Source organism: Cynocephalus volans, chromosome 3 (assembly GCF_027409185.1).
Source record: "Cynocephalus volans isolate mCynVol1 chromosome 3, mCynVol1.pri, whole genome shotgun sequence".
Taxonomy (NCBI): domain Eukaryota; kingdom Metazoa; phylum Chordata; class Mammalia; order Dermoptera; family Cynocephalidae; genus Cynocephalus; species Cynocephalus volans.
Window position 1 is genome coordinate 143840589 of NC_084462.1, and position 22475 is coordinate 143863063.

The following is a 22475-nucleotide window of genomic DNA, read 5'->3' on the forward strand; positions in this document are numbered from 1 at the left end:
CATAGATGGCTGTCTTCTCCCCATGTCCTCCGATGGCAGAAGCAGCAAGGGAACTCTCTAGATCTCTTTTATAAAGGCACTAATCCCATTCCTGAGAGCTCTACCTTCATGACCAAATCACCTACCAAGTGTCCTACCTCCTCATGCCATCACCTTGGGGGTAGGCTTCAGCATATGAATTTTGGGAGAACACAAATATTCAGTGTAAAGTAGTATTTTACCTGCAGTCTCAAACTCAAATACCTTCAGAGTGGGGGCCAACGGGGACAGTCCAGTTGCCCAGTTTTAAACAGATAGAAATCACATGTCTATACAACCGAAGTTCACTTTAAAAAAAGAAAGACGAGGTGAGCTTGGGTATGGAGTTGGAGACATCACTGCAGGAAAAGGTTTCTCAGAGCTGAGCAGTCAAGATGTGTGACTTCAAGGTCCAGACTGCAGAATTCAAGGAGGCTTTTCAGCTGTTTGACCCAACAGGTGACAGCAAGGTCCTGTATAGCCAGTGTGGGGACGTGATGAGGCCCTGGGCCAGAACCCCACCAACACTGAGGTACGCGAGGTACACATGGGACCCCCAAGAGTGATGAGCATGAAGGTGCTGGACTTTGAGCACTTCCTGCCCATGCTGAAGACTGTGGCCAAGAACAAGGACCAGGGAACCTGTGACAGTTATGTCCAAGGTCTTCAGGTGTTTGAGAAGGAAGGGAACGGCACTGTCCTTGTCATGCTGGAGGAGAAGATGATAGAGAAAGAAGTAGAGATGTGGTGGCAGGGCATGAGGACAGGCATGGTTGTATCAGCTATGAAGAGCTCATCCATGTGATGCCAAATGGCCAAGGACATTTCCACCATCCTCAGAGCCCCGTGCCGTTCTCTGTGAGACTTTGCATCTAGCCCCAAAGGCTTCCTGGGTTCTCTGGTCATGGCACCTTTCCCATCTTGTCTCTTTTGGTGATGTTTGCTGTCAGCATTCACCAGATAAACTTGCTCTTTGTGCCCCTACCCCCCCACCAAAAAAAAAGAAAAAAGACAGGGAGCCCTAGGCCAGACCTAGCTTTAGACTAAGGCCACTAATTCACTTCCTCCAAAGCCCCCCAGGTGTTCTTTAGCTCCACGTCAGGGCTTACCAGGCCTGGTTTAGTCTTAACATTTCAGTAGGTCCCCTTGTGGGTCTCTCAGAGAAAATGAGGGCAGTATTAGAATTTCACAACACAGTGAATTTTTCCACCTCACCTTGGAAACTTTGAGCTATCTCTCCACAGTTTGTATGACAGAAAGACTGCTCAAGGAAATCCACTGGAAAATCTGAGTGCTTGGAGAAATGTCAGGAATATTGTCTTTCGTCATGGAATTTCTACACACTGATGTGGCACTCCAGTGAGTCACAAGGAGCAACCTCACTGCACCACGGCCCAGGCCCCAAATCAGTGGGGCTGTGGCAATGTCCCAGCCCTGGCTGGGGTGGAGGGCGAATTATGGTATCACTGTCCATGCCAGTACGAGGATTTGAGCTCCTTCCAGTGTGCGATGCCGGCCCCCCTGGGCCAAGTATGAACTCCCTGGACTCTTGGGTGAGCTCCCTATGGTAAGCTCAGCTTCCTTTCTTCTCTAGCCAACTCCTGTCCCCTGCCACTCTCCCATGAATTTTCTCTTTGGTGCCAAGAGATCCAGATACTGTCCTTACCTGAGACCTCCATGAAGGATAGGAGAGGATCCCAGTCAACTTCCCTGTGGCTCCTTATTCTCAGACTAAAGAAAAAGAAAAAAAAAAAAAAAAAAAAAAAGAAGGGAGAACCTGACTGCCTCTTCTCCCTTTGGTCACATAAAGGCTGTTTCTGAAACAGGCATTTAATAAAATAGTTTTCTACAGGCAGTGGCCTTCCGTGAAGCTTCTTATAAGGCATTGATGTCTTCAAATGGAATTACTGCAGACAGTTTACTTTGAAGGTGAATGTAGAAGCCCTATATTTCCTTGTTAAAATCTCTTTCCAATGGTACCAAAAGCACAGGCAACAAGAGCACAAATAAGTGGGAGGAACTACCTCAAACTAAAAGCCTTCTGCACAGCACAGGAAACAATCAGCAGAGTGACGAGACAGCCTATGGAATGGGAGAAAATATTTGCAGACCATGTATCTCATAAGGGGTTAATAACCAAAATACATAAGGAACTCCTACAGCTCAATATGAAAAAAACCAAATTAAAATAAAATGGGCAAAGGACCTGATAGACATTTCTCCAAAGAAGATGTACAAATGACTAACAGATATATGAAAAGATGCTCAACATTGCTAATCATCAGGGAAATAGAAATCAAAACCACAATGAGATACCTCACACCTGTTAGGATGGTTATTATCAAAAAAATAAAGGACATTAAGGGACAATAAGTGTTGGTGAGGATTTGGAGAAAAAGGAACCCTGTTGATGGAAATATAAATTGGTGCAGCCACTCAGTAAACAGTGTGGAGGTTCCTCAAAAAATTAAAAACAGAACTACCGTATGATCTAGCAATCCCACTTCTAGGTATACTCATATATCCAAAGGGGTTGGAATCTACAAGAGACATCTGCACTCCTATGTTCATTGCAGCATTATTCACGATAGCCAAAATATGAAAACAACCTAAATGTTCATTGAAAGGTGAATAGATAAAGAAAATTTGCTATGGAATATTATTCAGCCTTTAAAAAGGAGGAGATTCTGTTATTCAAGACAATGTGTATGGACCTGGAGGACATTATACTATGTGAAATAAGCCAGACACATAGAGACAAATACTACATGACATCATTTACATAGAGAATCTAAAATAGTCAAACGCATACAAGCAGAAGGCAGAAGGGTGGTCGCCAGGGGCTGCAGGAAGGGGGAAATGGGAAGGTGTAGATCTGTAAGCATCCCATTTGTCCTCACGTGATTCCCATCCATGTTCTCACCTTCCCCAAGGCGACTATTCTATCTAGTGTTCTAGTTCCTGTAGTGCATTATTAGCATGGGTGGTGGGGCTGGGCCAGTCCAGGATCTGGAGAGCTGTGCAGAGGCAGGAGTGGACTCCAGAAAGAGACCGCTGGATCCTGCTGACCTTCCTCCAAGGTGCCAGAGTTTGCAGTTTCCAGGAGCTGCACTGGATTGCAGGTTGGGAGTTATGGCATAAATATGTGTTGTGTTATAAATGACTGTTTTGGTTTGGACAGTGCCCTTCATTCCCTGCCTGACATACTGCGGTGCACCCGTTTGCCCTTGCTTGGCTGGTGCTTTGGAAACACACAGGCTCGGAGCAGACCATCATGACCATCATCAAGTTGTCCATGGGCTTTGTTTGGCCATGGAGGAGACTTCTCCACCATTCAGTTACCAGGTTCAACATGTCCAGAGCACTGCTTTGTACTGCTTGCCTCTGCGGTCAAAAGATAATTAAAACAGGATCCTCGCCTTCAAGGATTTAGTCCGTTGGGGGTTCCAAACACACATAAATTGACAATGTAAGACGTGTACCATAAATGCTGGAAATAAAATACAGTGCAATTGGAGCATAGAAAAGGTAGTTGTTAATTTCGATGGAGAGATCAGAGGAGGCTTTGGAGAAGAGATGATGTTTGAGCCTGCCTTGAAGAATGTGTAGGTTTTCAGTTGACAGTGAGATGGGGAAATATATGCCAGGTATATGGAACAATAGAAGAACAAGAGGTGTGTAGGCAGGAAAGTGTCCTGTGCTAAGGAATTGTGAGGACTCTGTGAGTGGATGAACCAGAGCCTGGGAAGGAGCAGGGTCGAGATGGCAGTTGAGGTAGGTGGGGTGAGAACATGCGAAATTTTAAATGCCTGGCTGAGAAGTTTGGGCTTTATTTGCCTGTCACTAGAAGCCATCAGAGGTTTGTTGAGAAGGAGACTGAGGGGAAATAAATGTAGTGTGTTAGCGTGTGGTGGAGCAATCCTGGAAGCTAAGAGTTCAGGCAGGAGGTCTTGTCATTAGGTCAGGCAAGAAACAGTCACAGCTTGAAGCCAGCCAGTGATGGTGGGAAAAGAGGAATGGACTGATACAGTGGAAGAAAAGCTGAGAGGACTCTGTGATGAAGTGCGTGGGGGGGATCCGGGAGTAGGCATTAAAGATGACCCCAAGACTTCCAGCAGAGGAGAGCTCTAGAGTTTTCAACTGAGTGAAGACAGCAGTTGGGTAAAGTGGTTTTCATCCTGTTGTGTTTGAAGAGTTGAAACACCCCTAGTAGTTGTGCCCAACCAGCACTTAGAAATGCAGGTCTGGATCTCCAGAGAGGGGTGTCAGGATGGAGATTTAGATTTGGGAGCCATCTGCCTAGGGTAATACTTGCACCTGTGGGATTCAACGACACGGGTAGAGAACCAAGCTGGGCGACTGTGCACAACTGGGCGGATCGCGCACTGAACGGCACTAGGGAGGGCCGTGCTGTCCTAGTCATTGGAGCTTTGTGTAATGATGTGGATTTTCTGGCAGATGGCAGTTAAACATGTCTTGAGAAAGGGTGCCTTTTTTCTAATTTGCACAAAGGCGCCATATGGTCTAGCAGGAGGAGTGCTGGAAGTAAACCTAGGCAAGGGCCAGGAACAGAACCGTAGGGAACCACCTACCCTGAAGGGAGGGTGGAGGAGGAGTCTACAAGGAGACACTTAAGAGTGGTGAGAGCTGTAAGTACGATTGTGTTGAGTTGCCTTGGATTTGCCTGAGAACAGTCATCACACGGTGACCTCTCACCAGGTAAGGTTTAACAGTTTAATGACTCAAGTAGAGCCTCTGCTCATATTATACATCCCCCTTTTCACATACCCGGTGAGTTTTCCTTGACACCAGCAAATGGGATAGTTAACTCTCTCCATTTAGGTAAAATGTAGAATGACCTAACCTGTGCGCTGCTCCTGAGAGCCAGTGCTTAGTTAGGAGCAACCACCGTCCAGGGTGAATAGCTGCCTCCTCCAGAATGCCCTCTCCAGAACCTGCCTTGTGGATTCTAGGAGGATAAGCCATGTTCCCTGTCCCTAGGAAAGGGCACCTCCTCAGTCACTCACCCCTGTCACACTTGGTACCGGCCAGCCAGGAGTCAAGCTGGGGCAACTCCCAATCCAGAACAGGCAGAGCCTCTTGGATGGCCCTGAGTCCTGACCTCAGAGGGCCTGGCAGGTGGGAGGAAGCTTCCTGCCTCCTGAACCACAGGAGAAAGAAAAAGCATCCCTAGAGCAATAGCTTGGAGGCTGTCCTGGCTTCTTTGTGGCACAAACTACAAAGGCTCACAGCCTCCCCCACGTGTGCCAGTAAGATGGTACAAGTGCTTCTTGCTGAAGAGAAAGTATGTGCCCCGCCTTGGCACATGATTCTCTGCCCACACAGACCTGTCATTGCTGCTTCCTGGCACTTGTGACCTCGTTTGCATCCATGGAAAGTTACAGGAGGAGAGATAACACCTTCCTGGCGAGGAATGTGTCACGTAACCCAGATCAGAAGTTTCAGTGTCACTTCTGTGTCAGTGGGATCCAGCTCTCTAGACAGATAAAACATTGTTTGGAATGGCCATAAAATTTAGAGCGGAACTGGGATTTATCAAGTGGATGGAACTCGATTGCATGTACATTACCAAGATAAGTCAGCCGAAATGTTCTACTTTCAAAATAATTCACTTTTTTCAGATCTTGAATTTTGATCATTTTTTGTCATCAGTTGATTGTTTCTTATTTGAATGAGCAATACAGTCCCTTTTCTAACGGAGAAAAAACATCCCTTGTCCTGACTCTGGGGCATGTTTCTTTCGAACCTTGCTTGAACTTAGGCTCTCTGAGTCGGTGGATCAGAAGCCCTCCAGGTGCTCCTTATGCACTACATCCTGTAAATGGGCAGGTGATCGCATGACCTCTTTTTTTTAAAAAAGTGCTCTGAAAAAGAGAGAGAGAGAATTTTTCCATGGCCTTAGAGGGAAATCTAGGAGTAGAACCCTAGAGGCCGATATTCTGGAGCTGTGTTCCCAGACTGCCTTCTCTGGAAAATGTAGAAGGAATCACCCGATTCTCAGCAAAGTGTTTGACTTATCAGCTTTCAAAAAGAAATTAGTTTCATATGATGGGAATCCGGTTCTTTGGTTTGAGCTTAAAGTGTTTTCTGAGCTTTTAAATCGTTTCCTATGTAATATGCCATCCCTTCTGGCTTTGTAGTTTTCCATGAAATTACTTCTTTTTTAAAGAAATGTCAAATGAGCTTTTCAACTTGATGAAGGACTTCAGGAATCTCCTCATTTCTTTTCTTCCTGGACTGACCTTTTAATTTTATGCAAGATATACAGGTGTGATTTGTCTTGTCTGATTTATAATACCACACTGTTGTAAAGATGGTTAATCACCAGGCACACACATTAGTCACTGGTTGTTGTACCTACAAGCCCAATTTTCTTCTATTAACTGTAGGACCAGATTGAGGGCTAGAGAAGAAACAGTGCAGTTGAATGGGTGGCTTGAAAGATTTAGCACCAGATGCAGAAAGCAGTTCTCATCATTTCTTCCCCGTTTCCTCAGTACCCGCTGTGCACAGACACTAACTAGGTATTGGAAGGAGATACACAAGCCAAAAGGATTTTACACTCAAGGGGTGTATGGATAAAGGAAATGCAACTGAAGTTTAGGGTAAGCAACTTAGAGCTTGTTCAGTTCAGCCACTCCTTAACTGACCACTCAGCCCTGAGCCAGGCACCTTGTTCTGGGGTTAGGAAGTGGAAATAAGCATGGGGAAGACCTGCAGAAACCAACAATTGTGGTCAGTGCAATAAATGCTTCATTAGAAGAGCACACCAAATACCATCAGAGCGCTAAGGACAGACACTCACCTTGTCCGAGGAAGGGATGCAGAAGGCCTCAGAGACAGAGAGGCTTTGGTTGAGAATGAAGTGGTCAGCCCAGCAGAGAAATGGGAAGAGAGGTGCTAGCCAGAGCTCCTCCAGCTGTCTCTGGTGGTAATCAAATGGGTTTTCCCCTCCTTTTCAATCCATTTAGGACCAGTACTTTTTATAAAATGTAATAAAAGTAAATTACTAGAAAAATAAAATTTCAAAAAGATGTATAATACAGAAGCTTAAATTTTCATTATTAGATTCAACAGACATACAATTACTGTCAAATAGTTATAAAAGTTTCTAAACACGCTCATTGTTCTACTTAGAGTTTGCAGAGGGTCAGCAGTCCCCAGACCACACCTTGCATAGCACTGCTCCAGGCAGAGAAGGAGACCTGTGAGGGCAGAGAGGTGCAGGGAGAGCCGGGTGCTCACTGTCAGGGAATCTGAGAGCAGGCTGGAGGGCATGTGCTAAAGCCTGATGGGAGCAACTTAAAGCCCCAGACGTTCATGGGACAAGATCAAAATTGTATTCAGAAAAATAGCTGGCACAGCCCAGAGAACAGAGGATACAAAGGTGGAGAGAGGTGAGAACCGATGGGGCTGATTGGAGGCTGTGGCAGTTTGGTGGAGAGAAGGCATCTGAATCTAAATATAATCAGGAGGAGTAATTGTCAGTTCTGAGTGATTGACTGGATGTGAGAAGTGGAGAGGGGATATCATCAAGTCCCATCCCACCATTTTACAGATGAGGAAACTGAGGCCCAGAGAGGTGACAGAGCAGAGGCCAGATGCTCTGCTCAGGACAAGAGTTCTTGCCCCTTGACCATCTACTGGGCAGTGTACCAGAAAATACATTCTAGCTTGTCCACCTGCCACGCCACCCCCTGCTGACCCTGACAAAAGGGAAGGATCTGCGTTGGTCAGAAGGTGCAGGGAGCACCAGCATGCTGGCCTGCTGCACTCAGCTGGCCTGGCTGACCCCTCTGCACTCTCCACTCGTGACCAATGTCTTAATGATAGAAGCCAACTCCAAGAGTTCACTGTGTCCTTAGTAGCCTGTTAAATTCATGTAAATCCTGTTTAGGCAGTGGATGGAATTTTTAATACCCTTCTTTTATAGGAACAAAGGTTGTTCTCACCTATAAGCCAAATATGAACAGGCAGTCACAGAGCAGGCCAAATTTCCCTTGCTGGTATCTCTTGAACTTGGTTTGGTTCTAGACCAGTCTTAAAGGGTCAGTGCCTGGAGTGGAGTGGACTTGAAATGTGTTCAGAGCCACAGATCTGGATTTTATCACACCTCTGGATGTATCAAACCTGTGTCCACTGTTGGATTTGTGTCCTGAATAATTAGTCAGGGAGAAGGTGGAAAACGAGGCTGTGCAGCTGAATTTTGATTGTATGGTGAGGTACAGCTATTGTTTTATTTCCTGGGAATTTTGTATTTTATCTCTGGAGAATTTTGGTTCTCTAGAATGGAAACAACGTTCTCCAGCCATAGTGGTGTTGTGGTTAACAACAGGAGTCTGTGACTTTTCTCATCCTCTTTCAACTTATTCTGCCTAAAAGTGAACTAACCAGTACTTGACAATCCAGGGATGAACCTCAGCTTAAATCAACCTTTTCTCATTGTACTGATCTGGGCTGCTGATACTGAAGAGATTTTAATTCCTAAATCTTAATGCTTCAGAATTTGGTTTCAGCAAAGATGGGTGAAGTAGACAAAGGTGGTGTGGCTGATGGAGTTCAGCCAGTTCTTGAGACATTTGCTCATTGCCCAAAGGCACTGGTGCCAGACCATCAATATATGACCGACCTACTTTGGCTCCTGACCCAGAGAACAGTTTATAAGCTAGATGTGTCACTTAATAATATAATAGGCCTACCTACCCATAACTCAAATGCTTATAGTGATTATCTAGAATTTACAAAGTTCATTTATACTCTTTACCAATTTTGATTCTTATAAAAATCATGGCAATAGGCCATGAAGTGGTTTTCTGGGGTTTTTTGACAAGGAGACAATAGCTAAGGCATCTGTAGCACTTTAATGCATCCCAGGCACTATTCTAAGTAATCCACATTAAGTAGCTCAAAATTCCTATGAGGCAGGAACTGCTGTTATGTACATTTCTTGATGAAGAAACAAGCACAGAGTAGTTAAGTAACTTGCCCAAGATCACACAGCTAGTAAATAGCAGGACCAAGACTTAAACTCAAGCAGTCTGGCTCCAGAGTCTGTGCCCTTAACCTCACACTATCAGAATCAAAGACAGAAGTTGGATGAGAAACCTTCCAAGGTCTCTTGGGGGTGTAGGATGAAGAAGATTGAGAGAGGCAAACAGGAGCTTTTTGCTCCTTAAGAGCATAGTTGAGAGTTTGTACTTGGCCCTGTGGTCCTGTGTTGCACAGGACTCCATTCTTGGCCATGCATGTAGATTTACTCTGTCTCCAGAATAGGTCACTCTGGATTTTGTCATCATCATCATAGACTCCAGTTCCCTAGGAAATGTAAAATATGCCCCATTATTATTGCTATATTAAGCCTTACATCTGTGAAAGGTCTTTAATTGCATCTGTAACATACAGACAGACATATAATGTTGCTATACAGGTAACTTACAGAGTGAAATCCAGGGTAAGTGACTATTTAGATTAAGGTCTATCATCTTGCAACCTTGATATTTTTAACAAAGAAACTGAAGTTATGAGAAAGTCAACCAAACTGAAATAGCCATTATTTATTGGGTCAAGATTAGTACAGCATTTAGGCAAGAAGAAAGTTAGTCCTTTCTCAAAAGGTCTCTTCATCTGCTACTTTTGCTTTCAGGTATGGTGGTACTTTCTAAGCTTAAAAATAAGACACATAGGCTAATAAATAAATTTTCCCCGATTTGTGAATTCTGTTTACTTTTGAGATCTTGGTAAGTTATGATGACTCATACATTTAATAGATTACCCTTAATGAGAAGAATACTATGCCAAAAAATTGGAAATATTCTTCAGATGGTGTCTACCCATATAAGTACTCAAATATTTAAAGAATGAACAACTGAACAGCTGTTTTGGGAAAGTTGGGCTCTTTGGTTGCAAAACCAAGTATTGGGGACAGAGTGAGTGCTCAGGAAGTATCAGTGAGTTCTTCCAAAGGAAATTTCTTAGGGGAAAATTTGATGTCCTTTGCACGTTTTGCTATGTTGTGAGCCCAGCTTTAGTAGGGAGCCAGTAAAGTTCCCTGAAAAGGGACTCTGGTGTGTGTTGCTGTCCTGTGTCCAGCCTGTGATGAGTAGTGTAGAAATGACATAAGAAATATTCCAGGTCTTACCTTGGAGTTTGTAATTCGAATGGGGGAAGCAAGGCTTTTTATGCAGAACATAATTAGAGAACAAAGCAATATCGACTATGATGCAGAACTAATATGTGAGGTACGTATTTAATTCCAAGGACCTCAGAGTGGTACTCAACTACAAGTGTCCTCTGGGTTTTTTAGAGGCTTCTGCTTTGATGGCTGAGGTTTCATCTCTGATGGGGATAGTAGGTAATCAGATGAGACCTGCTGAAGTGGCCACAGTTCTGGTGCAAATTGGAAGGCTCGCTTCCTCTCCTCCCCTCCGATATTGCGCAAGGCATTATTTAATAAGGCTGGCAAAGGTTTGTGTTTAGCTGCAGCCTGCACATCCCCTTCTGAGGTTGGTCCTATAAACTCTGCTCTTTCTTGTCAGGAAAGCATTCTTCATCACCCCTCCCAGCAGTGCTCACCTCCCCTTGCATGCTTTATGCGAGCCACATGCTTGCACTGCAAAGGGCCGCAACTTTCACCGCTTATTTTTCCCAAGCCTAAGTTCTAACCCTGGAAAGGCAAGGACATTACTATTTCCTGTCAACTGAATGTCTTCAGGGAACAAGCCTCAGTGCTGATAGGGTCTGTGCCCCTCTAGTAAGAACAGCCCTGTGTTTCTATTAGAGAGAACCAGCCACAGGTAGATGCGCTAAGACATCTCGTGACCCTTCACCCTGTGTGTTTGTATTGACAGCTCAAATGTATGGCTTCTCTTTCTGAGGATGAGAGCCACAGCATTTATCCACTTAATAACAGCAATAATAACAATGCTACTGTTTACTTAGTGCTCTGTGTCCTCCAGCAGTTAATAAAGTTTCACTCTCTGAACCGTTTGTTGGTCTTGGTACCATGTGTCCAACATGAATCTATCCGTCCTTACCCATGCCCACTCCACTGGTTGGGATTAAGATCTTATTGCTAAAGAGGGAACCAAGTTCTGAATCCTCCTTGTTGGAAATCATTCTTTCTGTCATCTTCATGCTGCACATGCCCTGCAAGCAGCCAGCCAGCAAGCAGGTCCTTCACACCTCTCCTGTCCCTGGCTTGCAGACTCTCAGAATCCCACATGGCTCTGGTCGTTTTTGTGTTCTTGCCTTTGAGTGACTGGCTGTGAGAGAATCTCCATTTCCTGATTGGATTTCTGCAGCCAGCAAGCAGAGGTGCCCCAGCACTCTCTGCACTGGGGAAGAGATTCAGCTTTTTGACCTCTTTATCCTCCTTGGACTGTCAAGTCCAAGTGTGCTGTTGGCCCCAGCATCCTGTCTGTATTGTCAAAGCAAGGCCCAATGGTCAGGAGACCCCTAGCTGCCAAGCGTCTATCACCTCCTGGTGTCTTTGTCTAAAGTCCTTTGACCTCCCTGCTTTTCTTTGCTGAGTGCCTCTGCAGGCTGAATGCTGCCAGGTATCATGTAAGAAGCATTTTGGCAAGGAGGGTCCTTGAGAAAGGCTTTCTTGGCAACTATAAAATAAAAGTACTGTGAGGAGCTGCTAAATAAATAGGTGCCACTTCAGCCAGAGAATTTCCGGGGGTGGGGCGAAAGGGCCCAGGAGGGTTGAATGGTAGGGAGCATGAAATGAAAAAAAAAATTACAAGGCTCAACTGTCAGCTTGATGCCTCATTCATTGGACAGTCCTAAGGAGATGTATAATCTGTACACTGTGGACATTAATCAAACTCATTTCCTCCTGTATTGGTCCAGAGAGTCAATGAATGTCTTCTCTGTATATATTTTTTCCTGCCATAAGACAAGGTGAGGGGAAATCTTTCGGTCCCTCTGCTCAAGTTAAGTTGGTCCCATGTATACACAGTGGTGAAGGTGGGAACATGCTGCCTGCTTATAAGGACATCAAATACCCAGAACTGGATGGAGACCAACACCTGGTCTTTGGGGATTCGTTTGTTAAGTCCCTGGCCATGTTTTAAAGGGGGTGTAATAACCAGACTTACACAGAAGCCATTTTTGTCATTTCCCATCCCAAGTAGCTGTTGAGAGGAAGTATTGGGGGTGCGGGGAGCCTCAGAGGAGCGTTGATAACCCTTTCTTTGTTGGGAATTGTTTTACTGACTTTCTTCGTTCATTAAAAAATGAGTTGTTTTGCATTCAACCTTATAATGATGAATGTTCATGTCTTGTATACTGTTCTTCAGCAGATATTCCAATACATCAGCCTCACAAACACTAGATAAAGTGTCTCTTCATGAGGAGAAACAGCATGGGGACCTCATTTAATAATTGGGAATGTTGCTTCTTTTAGCAGGGGCCTCATTTTGATACATGAGTTGGTTTAGACTGCAGGGACACATTGTGGAGCTACTGAAAATATAAATGCCATCCAGGACAATTATGTATATGGTAGACCCTTTAGGTAATTTCAGTGGTAAAGAATGAGCTTGTGGCAACAGGTTCAGCATTCTGGTCCACAAATGTGCAGATTCTCTGAGCAAGTAAAAGGACTGTTTTTTCAACCTGCCCTGCAGCCTGGCTTCCAAAAGATATCCTTTCCATTCCTACCATTGGGTCATTTTCCTGACATGTCTTCCTTGGAAATTATTGTCTTAAACAGTACAGAAACTAAAGCAAAGGATTAAAACCAGAATACATAAACATATATTTTAATGACTTTTTTTTCTGGTTATCAAAGTAATACATGATTCCAATAAGAAATTTAGAATATACAAAAAATAAAAATCGTTTGTAAACTTATCACCCAGAAATAGACTTTCAACCTTTCTCTTTTATCTTTTCCCTTCTCTCCTTTTTTCCCTCCTATTTTCCTTCCCTTTACCCCCTCTCCACAATTGTAACATAATTAAGAGAACATCGAAAATATAATTTCGTACCCTGTTCTTTCACTTAGAATTGTATCAGCATGTAAATAGGTCATGAAACCCAGAAGCTATAAAGGAAAGATTGATTTGACTATGTAAAATTATAAAAGTTACCATAAACAAAACTTAAAAACAAACCAGATAATAATATTTACAACCAACATAACAAATCATTACTATCCATAATATGTAAGATCTTCTTAAAAAAAAAAAATCAAAAAGGTAAATAAGTTTTAAAATGGGCACAACATGAATAGGCAAGGAAAAATACAAATGGCCATTAAACTTAAAGCTTAACCTCATTAATAATCAAGTGAAGTTAAAACAATGAGATCATTTTTCACTGAAAGATTGGCAAGTGTTATAAGAATGACTACATCTAGCCTGAATAAGGAAGCCAGAAAATGGACAATCCCATATACTTTTAGTGGCAGTATAAATTTGTGCAACCTTTTTGAAGGGCAGTTTCTCCACATCCAATCAAATTTTTAAAATGCATGCCCTTTGACATAGCATTTTCACTTTAAAAATTATCCTAAATAAGCACTCCTAGCAAGTGTGCAAGTAGTGCCCATTACTCCATTGTTTGAAGTTGCAAAAAAATAGAAATAACCTGAAGGTTCATGGAGAAATTTAGTTAAATTATGGTACATCTTTGTAATGGGATTGTATGTAACCATTGTGGAGAATGAAGCAGATCTATAATATATAAATAGGTTCAAAACATTTGTTAAATGGGAAAAGCAAATTGCTTCATATCATGTGAGTGTAGCTTGGAGAAGAAAAGATTCCAAGAGTATAAACCCATCATCATTTTCTCCATCATTTTTTTTTAGGAAAAATTGAATTTTATATGATGAAAATACTGCTTTTATAATCAGAAAAGAAATCATTTTCAGAAGACTTAAAAATTCTGTCATAAAGTTTTCCCTAATTCTTAGTCCTTCATAAAATTTTGGCAGGTTTCAAAATAAAATTCTGTCATAGAAATACCATAATTTATTTAGCCTTCCTGCTGTTAATAAATGATTTAGCTTGTTTCCAAATTTTGTTATTGTGTATGATGCAACAAACATCTTTGTAAAATGAAATACTTAAGTTTACACTCACAGGAGTATCACATCATGTAGCAGAGATTGATAGTTTAACCCAGAAAGAACCTGTTGGGTAATTTTGAATATACAAGGTTGGTGTTTTCTGATCCCTTCAAACCTCAGCAAGACTATGGGCCCCACTCTCCTGGGCACTCAGCTCTGCTGCTCCACTGTGGTATGATTTATCACTAGCGTTTATAGTCTCAGTGTGAAAAGGACCAGGGATCCTCAGGAGACTCTCTTCCGAAGGCTCAGTCCCGGGCCCTGTCCTTTTCCTTTCATTCCTTCTCCCCAGGTGAACTCCTCCATGCCCAGGTAATGATTTTCAAATTTATATCTTCAGCCCAGCCTTTCCTCTGACTTCCAGCCATGTGTATTCAGCTACCTGTTAAATATCTTCACTTGGATGTCTAAAAAGTAGTTTAATACATCCAAAATAAATTCTGTGAGCCAGAACCTGCTGTCACCTCTTTCCCCTTCCCCTCTATAGCTTCCCATTACTAAATCCCATTTCTTTCCCTGCAACAATTCTTGATCCATCCAATTCTCTTTACTTTACTGTCCTCACCATAGTCTAGGCCACCATCATTTATTTTCTGGACACTCTAAGAACTTCCCAACCAACAGCAGCACAAGCCAGTGGAACTGCACGGCTCCACAGCCCCTTCATCCCGCCGCCTCAGACCCAGGCAGGGCGGGAGCTCCAGGCCCCACCCCTGCACTCTGAACCAGCACCATGAAGGTAAGCCCACTGGTGGCAGCAGGCAGCAACACCAGCCAGTGGAAGCGTGCGGCTGGACATGGCCTCTTACCCCACCTCAGACCCAGGTGGGAGCACCAGCCTGTGGATCTGATCTACCGAGTTTGGCCCAGCAGAACTCCACGGTGCTAGGGGCTCATTCTACGACCACAGAGTCTCGAACAGGAGCCAAGGTGGTTTAACATAACCACCACCACACCTACTGTCAAGCAAAGACAATTTACCCACCCCCCACAGTAGCAACCAGGGCCACTCCACAGCCAACCTCAGTGTAATAGAAGAAGCAAACCCCATACCAAATGACCAAGCGTCAGTGAAAAATACTAGAAGTACAAATAATCGAGGAGAAATGACACCACTGAAAGGATACAGTAATGCTCCAAAGTCAGACTCCATGGAACAGGGAATCCTTGAAATGTCTGAAAAAGGATTTCGAGCAATGATCTTAAGAAAACTTGAGAAATAAAGGAAGACTCAATTAGAGAACACAATGAAACAAGAAAAAACATCCAGAATATGAAGGAGGATATCTACAAAGAGATCAATACCATAAAAAAGAGTGTAGCAGAACTTCTAGAAATGAAAGACTCACTCAATGAAATAAAAAACACAACTGAGAGCTTGAGCAGCAGGGTAGAGCAAGCAGAAGAAAGAATTTCAGAGCTTGAAGATGGTCTTTTTGACATAACTCAGGCAGACAAAAAAAAAAGGAAAAAAGAATCAAAAATAATGAGGAAAACCTAAGAGAGATAGCAGACAATCTCAAGTGCTCTAACATCTGAATTGTGGGTATTCCTGAAGGACAGGAGAAAGGAAAAGGTATTGAAAACCTACTCAAGGAAATAGTAACAGAAAACTTCTCAGGTGTAGGGTGAGATACAGACCTTCAGATCCAGGAAACTCAAAGGTCCCCAAACAGATTCAACCGAAAAAGATCCTCCCCAAGACATATTATAGTTAAATTCACAAAGCTCAAAGACAATGAGAGAATTCTACAAGCAGCAAGAGGAAAGTGTCACATCACTTATAGGGGAACCCCCATCAAACTAACAGCAGACTTCTCAACCAAAACCCTACAGGCCAGAAAAAAGTGGAACAATATATTCAAATTACTAAAAGAAAAAAACTGCCAGCCAAGAATTCTTTACCCAGCAAGGCTCTCCTTCAGAAATGAGGGAGAAATAGTGAATTTCCCAGACAAACAAAAGTTGTGGGAGTTCACCACCACATGACCAGCCCTGCAAGAAATTCTCAAGGGAGTCATTCATCTGGAATCTGAATAATGATGACCACCATCACAAATACACAAGAAAGAGCTAAACCCACAGTTAAAACAAAAATGCCAGAAAAAACAGAAAGAAGCTAAATCAGTCTGCCTTAAATTCCCAACTGACATTGAAGAAGAGAAATAAAAGGGGAAATAATGATCAAAAGATATTTAAACCACCTAAACAAGTAGCAATTAAATGGCCGGAATTAAATAACACTTCTCAATAACTTCTCTAAATGTGAATGGACTAAACTCCCCATTGAAAAGACACAGACTATCGGTTTCAAGATGGCGGCGGCTGCGGCGGCTGGCGCGGAGTACCTGAGGTGAAAAAGGTGGCCACTGGGCCTCAGGCAGCCGGGAAACTTGTGGACCTTCCTCTCGCCATCTCTTAAGGGAGGACTGCTGCTGCTGACCGGTCGTGGGGGGTGACCGCCACTTTGCCCCCCGGCAGGAGAGGCTGCCTCATTTACAGGCAACAGCTTTGAAGTGTGGAGCAGGAAAAGAACTGTTTCTTAGCTGCAAAAGCGAGTCTCGAAACAGGGAACACAGCGCCAGGGCTGCTGTGGATGCAGCCAGGATCCCGGAGGCCGGGGCCGCGCTGAAGGCGGCCAGCTGCCCTATTCAGGATTCGAGGTTTCAGGCCGGCATTAAAGAAGATTCCTGGGTCTATGGCCATACCACCCTGAACGTGCCCGATCTCGTCTGATCTCGGAAGCTAAGCAGGGTCGGGCCTGGTTAGTACTTGGATGGGAAGAAGATTCCTGGGAGCACCCGAGCCACGCCGCGACTGAATAGCCCAAGGCGGCAGCGGACGAGAACTGGGAAAGGCGGCAAACCAGAGACAGAGAGCGAGCACCCGACCTGGCACAGCACTGTGAGTGATCCCTGGCATAGCTCTGTTCGGGGGGTGCATGCCCACGTGGCTCCCGCCTGCACCACCAGGCCACTCACCGCCCGGTGCTGCCTCCATTTTCCCAGGTGCGGGCAGCTCCGCCCTGCTCGGCCATAACTGAGCCCTCCCACTTGCTTGGCCTGGCGCCGGGCTTTCCGGAGCCTGCGGACCGGCCTCGGCTCCAACTCCCTCTGCGGTTCTCTGGTGGGGCTGGTGGCAGGGGTGTCCCGGGCCAGAGTCGGGAGGGCAAGGTAGTACCCGTCACTCCACCATACCCTGGACTCCGGCCCCAGGTAAACTCCCTGTTACTGGGAGGCAGACACCATCTCTGCGGCCACCAGTTTGGAAAAAAGCCTAACGAATTTCTGGTTGGGAATAGTGTGGTAGGAGATTTCCCAGGTCCGCTTGAACCGGCCGGAGACCAGGCTGCAGGTGGGCGCTAGACTCGGTTTATACTGGGGGGATACAAAGGTGAACAAGACCCGAGAAAGATCTACATAGTGCTACAAAGGCACACAGAGAGACCGGTCGTCTGTGCCCAGCAGAAACCTGGTAGACTTCCTGGGCGAGGCGGTGCCGAGCAGGGTCTTGAAGGCCCAGCTGATAGACGAGGGGTGCAGAAGACACGCCCCAGCCCAGCACAGTGCGCACAGAGTGGGGAGACATGCGGCCAGGGAGGCGGAGACTCGACAGAAACCACACACCCGGTGGGGTCGCCACTGCACGATCTAACAGCCTGGGCCAGAGCACACGGAACAGGGAGAAGTCCTGCACGGGAAGTGAAAGCTCAACAGAGATCACACACCCTGTGGTACGTGATCCACCAGCCCAGCAGAGTCCAAGCTGACCAGAAAGGTGGCTCCCCGGAGAAGCCCAAGACCTGAGGCAACCACACACACAAGGCACTAGAGGCCAACTGAGCAGTCACGGAGGGAGCCATACCAAATTGGCAACCACAGCAACATCCTAGTTAGTCATTAGTCTTAAACCGGTGAACTGTGAAACCCCCGGCCACAATGAATAAACACCAAAAAAAAGATACCAGAAATACAAAAAATCAAGAAAGTACACCACCAAAAGTTAATAAATCTCAAACTCTAGATCCTATAGAACAAGAAGCCCTTGAAATGACTGACAAGGAATTTCGAGTGATAATTCTAAGGAAACTGAATGAGATACAAGAAAACTCAGCTAGACATCATGATGAAATGAGGAAAAGTATACAGGATCTGAAAGAGGAAATGTACAAGGAAATCAATGTCCTGAAAAAAAATGTAGCAGAACTTGCTGAACTGAAGAAGTTATTCAACGAAATAAAAAACACAACGGAGAGTTTAACCAGCAGGCTTGTCGAAGTTGAAGAGAGAACCTCTGAACTTGAAGATGGGCTGTTTGAAATAACACAAGCAGACAAAAAGAAAGAAAAAAGAATCAAGGACATTGAAGAAAATCTGAGAGAGATATCAGACAACCATAAGCGATCAAATATCCGAGTCATGGGTATTCCAGAAGGGGAGGAAAATGGAGATTCCATTGAAAACATATTCAACAAAATAGTGGCGGAAAACTTCCCAGGTATAGGAAAAATCACAGATCTTCAGATCCAGGAAGCTCAACGATCTCCAAATGTATTCAACCCAAAAAGACCTTCTCCAAGACATGTCATAGTCAAATTGGCAAAACTCAGAGATAAAGAGAGAATCTTAAAAGCTGCAAGAGAGAAGCGTCAAATCACCTATAAGGGAGCCCCAATCAGGTTAACATCAGACTTTTCATCACAAACCCTAAAAGCTAGAAAGGAATGGGATGATATTTTCAAAATACTAAAAGACAAAGATTGCCAGCCAAGAATACTCTACCCTGCAAGGCTATCCTTCCGAAATGAGGGGCAAATAGTATATTTCTCAGACAAACAAAAACTGCGGGAGTTCACTACCACAAGACCACCCTTACAAGAAATCCTCAAGGGAGTATTGGGTTTGGTTCCTGAAAAATAACTACCACTGCCATAAAAACCCAAGAAAAATCTAAACCCGCAAGTATAATTAAAATGGCATTCATGAAGAGAAAACAAGCTAACAAAAACACTATCTACAACCTAAGGAACCAACAAACACAGAAAACAAACAGTAAATCAGAAAGCAAGGAACAAAAGACACCTAAGACAACCAAACAACCAATAAAATGCTAGGAATAAATCAACACCTTTCAATAACAACTCTTAATGTAAAAGGCTTAAATTCCCCAATTAAAAGACACAGACTGGCTGACTGGATCAAAAAGCAGGACCCAACTATATGCTGCCTACAAGAGACCCACCTCACCCATAAAGATTCACACAGACTAAGAGTGAAAGGATGGAAAAAGATTTACCATGCAAACAGAAAAGAAAAACGAGCTGGAGTAGCTATTCTTATATCTGACAAAATAGACTTTAAACTAAAAACCATAAAAAGAGACAATGAGGGACAATACTTAATGATAAAAGGACTGATCCATCAAGAAGACATAACAATCATAAATATGTATGCACCCAATGTTGGAGCAGCCAGATTTATAAAACAAACTCTATTAGACCTAAAGAAGGAAATAGACACTAATACCATAATAGCAGGGGACCTGAACACCCCACTATCAATATTAGACAGATCATCTAGGCAAAGAATCAGTAGAGAAACACAAGATCTAAACAAGACTCTAGACCAATTGGAATTGGCAGATATCTACAGAACATTCCACCCAACAACCTCAGAATATTCATTCTTCTCAGCAGCACATGGATCATTCTCCAGGATAGATCACATATTAGGTCACAAATCAAGTCTCAATAAATTCAAAAACATTGCAATTATCCCATGTATCTTCTCAGACCACAATGGATTAAAACTAGAAATTAATAACAAACGAAACTCTGGAAAATATACAAACACATGGAAATTAAACAGCATTCTACTTAATGACATATGGGTCCAAGAAGAAATCAAGCAGGAAATCAAAAAATTTATTGAAACTAATGAAAACAATGATACATCATACCAAAACCTGTGGGATACTGCAAAAGCAGTATTGAGGGGAAAATTTATTGCATTAAACGCCCACTTCAGAAGAATAGAAAGATGGCAAGTGAACAACCTAACACTTCACCTTAAAGAACTAGAAAAACAAGAACAATCCAAACCTAAAGTTAGCAGACGGAAAGAAATCATTAAGATCAGAGCAGAACTGAATGAAATTGAAAACCAAAAAACAATTCAAAAGATCAACGAATCAAAAAGTTGGTTTTTTGAAAAGATAAATAAAATTGACAAACCATTAGCATGGCTAACAAAAAAAAGAAGAGAGAAGACCCAAATAACCAAAATTAGAAATGAAAAAGGCGATATTACAACTGATTCATCTGAAATACAAGGAATCATTCGAGACTACTATAAACAACTATACGCCAACAAATTTGAAAATCTGGAGGAAATGGATAAATTTCTGGACACACACAAGCTCCCAAAACTGAACCGTGAAGATGTAGAAAATTTGAACAGACCAATAACAATAAAGGAGATTGAAGCTGTTATCAGTAGGCTCCCAACAAAGAAAAGCCCAGGACCAGATGGATTCACAGCAGAATTTTACCAAACATTCAAACAGGAATTGACACCGATTCTTTACAAACTATTCCAAAAGATTGAAACGGACGCAAATCTCCCAAACTCATTCTATGAAGCAAACATCATCCTGATACCAAAACCAGGTAAAGATATAGCCAAAAAAGAAAACTACAGGCCAATATCCTTGATGAATATAGATGCAAAAATCCTCACTAAATTACTAGCAAACAGAATACAGCAACACATACGAAAAATTATTCATCACGATCAAGTGGGATTCATCCCAGGGATGCAAGGTTGGTTCAACATACGCAAATCAATAAATGTGATACACCATATTAATAAACTCAAACACAAGAACCATATGATCATCTCTATAGATGCTGAAAAAGCATTTGATAAAGTTCAGCACTCATTCATGACAAAGACCCTCTATAAGTTAGGTATAGAGGGAAAGTATCTCAACATAATTAAAGCCATATATGCCAAACCCACAGCCAATATCATCCTGAATGGGGAAAAGCTGAAAGCTTTTCCTTTAAGAACAGGAACTAGACAAGGATGCCCACTCTCACCACTCTTATTCAACATAGTGTTGGAAGTACTAGCCAGAGCAATCAGAGAAGAGAAGGAAATAAAGGGCATCCAGATTGGAAAAGATGAAGTCAAACTGTCCCTGTTTGCAGATGACATGATCCTATATATCGAACAGCCTAAAACCTCTACAAAAAAACTGTTGGAATTGATAAATGATTTCAGCACAGTAGCAGGATACAAAATCAACACACAAAAATCAGTAGCATTTCTTTTCTCCAATAGTGAACATGCAGAAGGAGAAATCAAGAAAGCCTGCCCATTTACAATAGCCACCAAAAAAATAAAATACTTAGGAATTGAGTTAACCAAGGAGGTGAAAAATCTCTATAATGAGAACTACAAAACACTGCTGAGAGAAATTAGAGAGGATACAAGAAGATGGAAAGATATCCCATGCTCTTGGATTGGAAGAATCAACATAGTGAAAATGTCCATACTACCCAAAGTGATATACAAATTCAATGCAATCCCCATCAAAATTCCAAAGACATTTTTCTCAGAAATGGAAAAAACTATCCAGACATTTATATGGAACAATAAAAGACCACGCATAGCCAAAGCAATGCTGAGCAAAAAAAATAAAGCTGGAGGCATAACACTACCTGACTTTAAGCTATACTACAAAGCTATAATAACCAAAACAGTATGGTACTGGTATAAAAACAGACACACTGACCAATGGAATAGAATAGAGAATCCAGAAATCAACCCACACACTTACTGTCAGCTGATCTTTGACAAAGGCATCAAGCCTATTCAGTGGCAAACGGACTGCCTCTTCAGCAAATGGTGCTGGGACAACTGGATATCCATATGCAGGAGAATGAAACTTGATCCATACCTCTCGCCGTATACTAAAATCAACTCAAAATGGATTAAGGATTTAAATATACACCCTGAAACAATAAAACTTCTTAAAGAAAACATAGGAGAAACACTGCAGGAAATAGGACTGGGCACAGACTTCATGAATACGACCCCAAAAGCACGGGCAACCAAAGGAAAAATAAACAAATGGGATTATATCAAACTAAAAAGCTTCTGCACAGCAAAAGAAACAATTAAAAGAGTTAAAAGACAACCAACAGAGTGGGAGAAATTATTTGCAAAATATACATCTGACAAAGGATTAATATCCAGAATATATAAGGAACTCAAACAACTGTACAAGAAGAAAACAAGCAACCCAATTAAAAAATGGGCAAAAGAGCTAAGTAGGCATTTCTCTAAGGAAG

At 43.0% G+C, this 22475-nt stretch overlaps 1 protein-coding gene and 1 pseudogene across 1 annotated transcript in view; both read left to right on the forward strand.

Annotated features, from left to right (window-relative positions):
- PRKCH (protein kinase C eta) overlaps window positions 1-22475 on the forward strand; it is a 231878-nt gene that overhangs the window by 174584 nt on the left and 34819 nt on the right. The window lies entirely within an intron of this gene.
- On the forward strand, window positions 414-894 carry LOC134371758 (myosin light polypeptide 6-like; annotated as a pseudogene).